The sequence below is a fragment of the Pteropus vampyrus genome, unplaced genomic scaffold (assembly GCF_000151845.1).
Source record: "Pteropus vampyrus isolate Shadow unplaced genomic scaffold, Pvam_2.0 Scaffold86, whole genome shotgun sequence".
Classification (NCBI taxonomy): domain Eukaryota; kingdom Metazoa; phylum Chordata; class Mammalia; order Chiroptera; family Pteropodidae; genus Pteropus; species Pteropus vampyrus.
This window is the reverse complement of record NW_011888867.1, coordinates 2167107-2173884: the sequence shown is the minus strand read 5'-3', so window position 1 is coordinate 2173884 and position 6778 is coordinate 2167107.

The window sequence follows — 6778 nt, the reverse complement described above, 5'->3', positions numbered from 1 at the left end:
CAGACGCTTGCCCAGTGCCCGGTCCCCGTGGAAACTCAGCGAACGGTCCAGAGTTTCATCCCTTCCCCGTCGCCTTCTCACACTGCGCTCACACTCAGGATGCTTCGTCGGGCCATTCTTCGGTTCTTGAACAGATTCTTGCTCTTATCTGTGATCATGATCGGCTGTCCCCGAGTCCTAGCTAGTACCTCTGGAAGGTTACCTGGTCCCACCCATCCTCTCGCCCTCCCTCCCTCTCGACAGTATTTATTGAGAGCCCATCACATACCTGGCAGTTTGCTTGGCAGCCCCATTGGTCCAAAGCAGACGTGGGGCTGGCCTCGGGCAGCTTCCATTCCCAGGGGAAGCAGACCTCGAGAGAGCGCCGTGTCCCACCACACCAGGCATACCCTGCTTTACAGACACCCTGGGGGCGTCAAAGATATTCAGTGATACCTCAGAGTAAGCGGTCCTTGATTTGTATATCAGCCTGTTTGACCCTCAGCAACCACCAACGGTAGCAAGCAGGTGTGACCCATCGGACGTGTAGAGTGAGGACCAAAGAGCTGTTTTCTTCTACAATGTTCAATTTCCTCCAACGTCAGAGTCCTCATGCAATGTATGCCTTTGTTTCCAGAACGATATCACAGAAATGGCTTTCGTGACAGCTGATCTTGATGAATCCCTTGCAGGTGGCCACACGCTAATGGTTTTATGGGCACGCCCTTACTTCAGCCTCGCGGTGGCCCTCCAAGGACATGGATGCTGTTCTCCTCAGTTGACAGGTGAACACACTGAGGAAAGTTAGCTAGCATGCCCACGGGCATCCGGCTTAGGGCTCACAGTGACATTCCAGATCAGCAAGACCTTGGCGTCCACACCGTGCAATACGGATGAAAGAGAAGGCAGAACTTGAAAAACTGTGCTCAAAACACAAAGCTCGTGCGACGGGCAAAGAGAGGCCAGAGAAGAAGGTGGCGCCAAGGGGCAAACGAGGACATAAACCTTATGCCCCGATGCTCTCGACACCTGCTAGAGAGGCTGCTCAGTTACTCTCAGCCCGTAGCCTCCCTTGTGAGGGGGAGAAGTGAGCAGTATGAATTCATTATGGCCATGAGAACAGACGAGCGAATTCTCAGAAGAAGCTCAAGTATCCTAAGACCAAGACCACGGAGAAAATTCTCCTACAGAGGTCCTTCTAAGGCTGTTACTGGGTCAAGTCTTTACACTCGAAGGCTTCACTGGCCTTTTCCCTATAGCCGGGGACACCCGGGCATTTTTCCCGAGGAGCCACTGGGCGACATTGCGCTGTGTGCTTGCACCACCCTCTCCCAGCCATTTAGGAATGGAGCGAAGGAATAGCGGAGCAGATGAGGATGCCTCATACTTCCCTTAAGTGGCAGAGAGACCCATGCGTCCAATGACAGCAAGTGACCCAGACCCCATTCCTCAGGATCTGCTGTCATTGCCCCCAGTCACCCCAACCCAGCGTTCTGCCCCAGGGCCACAGACCAGGTCTCCTTGGAGTACTTTTCCTTCTTATACTGTTTATCCTATAGGTTGCTGCCCAGGATATCTAACTGCTACTGTTTATTGTGTATCCATGTCAGGCGTTCTGCTAAGCATATTACAAGATCTCGTTTAATCTTCATAAGAACTCTTTGAAACAGACATTTATTTCCTTTCATTTGATGGAGAAACAGAGGCTCTGAGAGGTGCCCCAGGTCACGTAGCTAATAAGAGAGAGCCCTGGGATTTGAACTCAGGTCTAGCCGACCACAAACTCCTTGGGTATAGACACCCTGAGGTCATAGTTCCCCCTCCAAAGGCTTCTGTTGCTTCCAGGATAGAGGTCAAGTCCGGCTGACTCCCACGTGATCTGGCCGTTCCTTTCTCTCCGGCCTTACACCCCTCAACAATCCCTCTAGTTTCTTCTTCTAGGTCTATCTTTTTGCCCCTCAAACCGGCCAAGCGCGTTCCAAAACTTTGCAATCGCTCTTCCTTCTGGGGACCCTCTCCCCCCAGCCCTTCTCATCACTCTACCTCTTCATCCCTCACTCAGGTCTTAGTTCAAATAGCCCAGAGGGGACGTCCCCGCACCTTGGCCAGAGCGCCCCTTCCAGGCACTGCTGTCACATGACCCTCTTTTATCCTTGGAGCACTTTTCCAGAGCCGCAGGGAGCCCGTCTGTCTTACCTGGTTCTCCTCCTGCTCCCCACCCCATGGAATGTGAGCTCCTTAGGGGCGGGAAGTCTGCGTCGTGTGCTCGCGGAGCCAGCCTCCCCAGAACGGGGGATAGAGAGCGTGGGAACGCGTGTCTCTGCTCTGCGGCATCTCTGCCGGGTTTGCTCAGAAACCTGTGTTTAAGCTCTTGTGAGTGACTGTTTGATTCCCCCCAACTACAAGCTGCTCCCTTCACATCCAGGCCATCTCGAGCCCAGAGAAACTTGAAGAGGAAAAGTCCAAAATGGACCTCTGAAGGCAGAAGCACAATACTAAACAAAGAGACCATACTGTCCCTTTTTGTTACAACTTCTCCTCCCCAGGAAGTCCTCAGACTCCCCCAGGCTCACACGCACGCATCCTCCGTGTTGGTTAGCCGGTGTTTCCACTCTCTTTTGCCTCGTGCAAACAATCCCAAAACCGAGCGGCTGAAAACAGCAACCATTTTATTTGCTCACAATGTCATGGGTCAGGGATTGCAGCCGGGCTGGACCGGGCAGCTCTGCTCCACGGGGACTTGGCAGGGGGTCTCCCATGAGGCTGCAATCAGACGACAGCTGGACTGAAATGCCCAAGGCGGCTTCACTCATGTGTGGCGTCTGAGAGAGGACACCTGGGAGCCCGAGACCTCCGCCTTCCCTCCTCCACGTACCTCTCGTCACGTGACTAGCGTGGGCTACTTGGTCATGGTGGCAAATCCCAAGAGTGAGCATTGCAGTGGCAAAGGTGGAAGCTGCAGCTCTCCTCAGACCCCAACGCTTAAGTTCTCCAGTGTCACTTCCCTTGTTCTACTGGCCAAAACCAGGGACGGGGACCTCTCAGCTCCAAGGTCAGAGCAAATAACCTCCACCTCTGCACAGGGCCACATCTCAAAATAACGTGTCGGATGAGAAATATCGTTGTGCTCATCCTCAGAAATGCAACCCACCTGGTCTCATTTCCCAACTAATTCAGACCACGCCTGTTGCACGCCCTGCCGCTAGGAGGCAGTGCGGGCCCCTCTGCCTTGCCTTGGGGGCTCTCTCAGGGCCTTCAGGTTCCCAGCCTGTGTCATTCATTCATTGCGAGGCGGAATCGGAAGCTTCTCAAGAGCTCTCCCACAGCTGTCCGGCCTTTGCACATGCTGCTGTCTTGAATGACAAGCAGGACTCACCCTTTGCTGGGAAACTCGTGAATATATTTACCTCTGAATTTAAGAACCGCAGTGGATTGACATCGGCGCCTGACCTCGAAGAAATATTGAGGAAACAAGATGTAGGTCTACGGGGCAATCGCTTTCTTTTTGATTTTCTGGGCTGATTACTATTGACTATCTGCTGTTTGCTAATTTCCTTTTGACCACGTCTCTTCTCTGAACAATTCCTGGGAAGGGTTTGATTTGGTTGTTTTTTCCTGGGGTTAAGGCGCTGTGTGTTCTAAACAACCCGATCATTCGACAGAGAATCCATTCCACTTACTATGTTTTTGGCAACCAGTTTACCCCGGGACCTCTCCCAAAGTGAAGTGACAGGCAAACCTGATGCAAGAAGTTTTACTTAAATCTGTAAGAGGTATTGCAATGCTAGTGGTCGGATCTAAATGCTCTCCCTTCCTTTGCTGATGCTAATTGCAGTGTACCTGGGGTTAATGCTAATTGTGCAAATAACAGGTACCATTCAGGTTGTGTTCGCCTCACTGCTAAATGCTTGACAAGCTTTATCTCGTTAATTCCTCCTGACGAACTCACGAAGTAGGCCCTGATGTTATCCAAAGGGTTGTAGATGTCCAAAGCTAGAGCTTTAGAATATAGAAAGGCTCTGGGGCGTGAGAGCCAAATATGATTTTTGAACCAAACATGTTTCCTCTTTAGGGCTTCGAACTCGATTTTGCCTCTGCCTCAACGCCTTGGCCCAGCCTTTGTGCATGGTCCTGCCGTCTATCTCGTTTTTCAGGGCTCTGCTCAGATGTCACGTTTCAGAGAGGCCTCCCCCTGGCTGCCCTGTTTCTCCTCAGCATCACTCTCTCACAATACCCTGTTTTATTTTATTCCCAGGACGTATCTCTAACCTGCGGAACTCTCTTCTCTTTGGAGGTTAACAGTACTTCTCTTCCATTCTGGAGCACGTGGAAGAGCTAGCTCGTGGGTCCATTTACTCCTTTCTTAGCTCGGAAACCATCTGTGGAGTGAGCAGATGAACCTATGTCCTCCCACTCACTCACTCACTCACTCACTCACTCACATCTTACGTGACCTTGGCAAGGTACTGAATTTGGAGCCTCACCTTTCTCATCTGTCAAATGGAGATAGGAATTAGAACCTGCCTCATAGGGTTGGTGTGAGAATTAAGTGAGATACTATAAATAAGCTTCTTAGCTCGTTCATGGTACATTGGCATGTAGCAATTAAAAGAAAGCAGTATGCTAGATACTAAGGATACATAAGCAAAATGAAATTTAAAAAATCTCGTATTTAGCACAGCGCCTGGCACACAGTGGGTGCCCAAAGGTGATCGTTGTGCATAGTATTCTCTCTGACAGTTTAGGGACAATGATGAATGATCACCCGGCAGGAGTGGATCGAGTCTTACTATGCACTGGGTAGAAACCAATGAAAGTTCCCAGTTCAAAAGTGTTCTTTATCTTGACTTAGAAATGGAGGCGGGGAGAAGCTCAGAGGGTCCGGTGTTTTGGAAAAGCCGGCTTGTCGGCCTACAGCAGGAGTTCCGGGAGCACGGAGGATGCTCGGTGGAGCAGGTGGAGGCACTGAAGGTCCTGAGAATAAACAGCCCACATTAAAAGTCACGAAACCACAGTTTCAAGCGCTAAAAAGTCTTACCCCCATTTTACAAACTGCTTTTCGACTACCAGCTTTTTAAACGAATTATTGCAGTTTTCTAAGCACAGGGTCAGCTTCCGAAGGGAATCTTGACAACTATAAACATCTGTGCCTGAGCGCTCTTTACAAATGCAGGATCTGCACGCAAATGGCATGATTTTATAATGGCACGCCAAGGTGTCAAAAATGAGGGTGCCCACAGGAGGTGGGTTTCTCAGCCTTCAGAGAAATTCAAGGTTGGATGTTAATGACAAGGCTATTCAGCTCCCCCTAGTAATAGTGTGTACCTTTCAATCCAACGAAAGGGCAAGTGACGATCTCTTTGAGCCTCAGTTTCCCCATTTGGAGACTAGGAATAATAACAGTCCCCCCCCCCCCCGTGCAGTGTGTTCTGAGCACATTCCCTGGCACATACACATGCTCAATAAGGATACGCTATTGTTATTTTTTTCATGACTATGAATTCAGTCTCCAGTAATAAAAAGCCTTCGGTAATTGAGAGTGCACACGTGGCTGAGCTCCCGGAGCTATGCTGTGTGCCTTCCAGTCGCAACTCCTTCTAGCTCTGTTCTGGGCATGTCCGTCACCTCGCTGAGCCTCAGTGTCCCCACCTGTAAAATAGGCATACGAACGGAGCCTGCCTCGCGACCTGTTGTGAAGGGTTACACAGCACTTGGCACGTACAAAGAATGCACTACACGCATGTGCCATTATTAGCATCAAAATTATTATTAGAATCAGTATTTGTTTACCAATGCCGAGAATGAGACTTCCACCCTCAAACATGTTTACCTGTAAGTGAGCGGCTGCTCATTCATGGTTCTTAGCTCCTCACTGGGACGTGCCTCCCCTGAAAACTTGGACCAGGTAAAAGTACGTTCCCTTGTTTGAGTAATTGAAGAGGCTTATAAAAGCAATAATAAATACACTTAGGTTTCTATGGAAACAATTATCTAATTAGGTTTTTCCTTTAATCAAAGGAGTCCAAATTTAGGAACTCTTAGGTGATGTCCTGATTAAGGCCACTGGTGGTTTCCCAGAATGGAGGGGACGCCCCCCACCCTCCCCGCCACCACACACCGCCAAGTCTGTTGCAAATGTTTTCCTTACAAATGGTGGCAGAAGGCCTGGTAGCATCTTCAGAAGGGCTCATTTCTCCTGGCAGCCCTGCTAAACTTTCTTTGCAATAACCCTCTTCCCTCTGGCAGTGTCAGCAGAGAGAGGCAACACCAAAGACTCAGGCCTCGTTTCCCCTCACAGTGGCTTCTCACAGGATTCAGGAGGGATGGCCCCGGGAACCAGCATGAAAAAGAGACACCTGCTCCCCTTAGCTGCCCCACCTCGAAATCCTCAGCGCATCCCCAGCTTAGCTCGGCTGTAACGCGTCAGAGGGTGACGAGGCTGATATCTGCAGCTTGCTACTCAGCGGAGGCCCTGCAAAACGCCATTTCCGGAACCCAATACCTGTCTGGGAAGAGATCAGAACATTGCGTTTTAATCTGAAAGGTCATGCAGGAATTCTTCCTAACAAGGGAGGTCCAAGCCAGGGAAATCTCACCAACGGGGGCTCCTTTCTCAGACCCAGCCACTGCAGAGGACAGGCTTGTGTGCACAAAACTGATAAGGAGCAGCTGGCCTTTTCAAGGTGACCCTTTAACCAGGACCCTAGGCATGGGTGTCTGCATCCATGCATGTACTGAACAGAAATTTAACTGTGTGCCAGGTTCTGAGCTAGACCCTGGAGACAGGAGATGAAAAAAC